This window comes from Leptopilina heterotoma, unplaced genomic scaffold, assembly GCF_015476425.1.
Source record: "Leptopilina heterotoma isolate Lh14 unplaced genomic scaffold, ASM1547642v1 Lhet_211, whole genome shotgun sequence".
In the NCBI taxonomy this organism is placed as follows: Eukaryota; Metazoa; Arthropoda; class Insecta; order Hymenoptera; family Figitidae; genus Leptopilina; species Leptopilina heterotoma.
In genome coordinates, this window is record NW_025110928.1 from 475875 (window position 1) to 477769 (window position 1895).

Sequence of the window (1895 nt, forward strand, 5' to 3'; positions counted from 1 at the left end):
TTGTTTTATTTATTTTATTCATATACAAGTTTGTCTTGTAAATAAAAATAAATAAAGAAATAAATAAATATTTTTGAAAAATGTTATTTGCTTTAAAAATATTTACACGTTTTTTTCTGACCAATTTTCTATAAAGAATAAATTATTTATTAATAATAGTTAATAATTTATATTTATATGACACTTGCATTTTTTCACACTTGTGGGTGGAATTAATAATTTTTTTTTCTCAAGTACCACAGTAATTGTGAAAGTTATTTTTTGTTAAAGGTTGAAAAATTAGAAATTCATGGGCCTCGACGATAATTATCAGTTTCTTGTTTCTTGGGCAATTGAAAATTAGGAAAACAGATGAATCGAGATGATGAAAATATAGTGAATGGGTTTTATTAATTTCGTTATAACAACTCGTTTATCTGTATATAGATGTATATAAATTATCGCAGTATCCATAATAAGTAGAGTCTCTACTTGTCTTGTTTGAATAATTAAACGTATTGATTATATACACTTCTTCGTTTTTTGCTTGTGTAAGTAGAGACCAGGAAACACTTTGAAGGAATTTTAATTATTTCTTTTCAATTAAATCCTTTCATCACTGTAATAACGATAATATTTCTTTTTCCTTTCAAATTCATGTTGAATTGGATGATGTAATTGAATAAAAAATTATTCTCGTTGACAAATAATTATCGGTTTGAAATTTTTTACTTTGAATCAAATTTGAGATTTGAAAGACATCTTTTTTTTAAACAACGTATTTTGTTGAAAATTATATTAATGTTAAATAAGAAAATAATATATCAATTTTTTTAATTGAGATTTTAATTTATATAAAAATTTATTTCGTTTTATTTTAAATTTGTTACTGAAAGAGAAAAAAATTAATTTTATTAATTATCAGAGATAATTTTTTCCTAATTTAATATTATTATTAGGTATTATTATTATTTATTATTACTAACTATTCAATTAAAAGCTAAAACTTTTAAATTAACTTTAATTAATTTTACGTTTCCGAAAGGAAAAATTTTTTTTGATAAAAATAAAAGAAAAATATTTTTGTAAACACAAAAAACAGTTTTCCTGAAAAATTGAAAAAGAGATAATTTTAAGCTCACTTGGACTTGCGTCTAGTGGTTTGAATGCCACTTGTGCAACGAAGTGTGAAGATTTTGCATTTTCTATTGTCGTACAAACAAAAAACTTTTCTTGGTGTATTTTTTTACACACGTATAGAAAGCTTTTTTGAAAAAAAAAAATAAAAATAAAAAAGAAGGAGAAACTTGCGTTCATTTTACTCTTATGTACAAAAGATTCACTTGCGTCGTTTGACTAGGAAAATGGCTATTATTCTTTACATGGCCATTGTCAACATTTGAATTTCACACGTTCGCGAAACTTCACGATGGATCCTCGTGTATGCAGAAAAGTTTACTTTGCAATGATATGGATCCTTACAATTTGTTCACAATAATACACAAAAAGCTTAAGTTCTGGAAAATATCAAGCTAGTTTGCCAATAAAGAAGGTGCGTCAAGTGTGAAGAAGGAGAAGAAAAACGCATTCTTTGGAAGACAAAAATATGCCAGCATTTTTGCAAAATTGGGTGCTTATTTTGTGTATTTAAAACATAAATTTCTTAACGTGGCGTAAAAAAATTAAATTGACTCATTTTTTTGAATTTGAATTTGAATTTAAAATTCAATAAAATATAAAATTTTAATATTTATATGTTTTATTATATTACACGGAAGAAAGACTTTACTTCGAATAACGATAAATTTCTCTAGAACACAGAAAGTCTTAACTGAAATAATTAAAAAACTATTTTCTAGAATTTTTTTAACGATTCCTTTAGATTTTATTAAACTAAATCTTTCTAGTTTAATAAA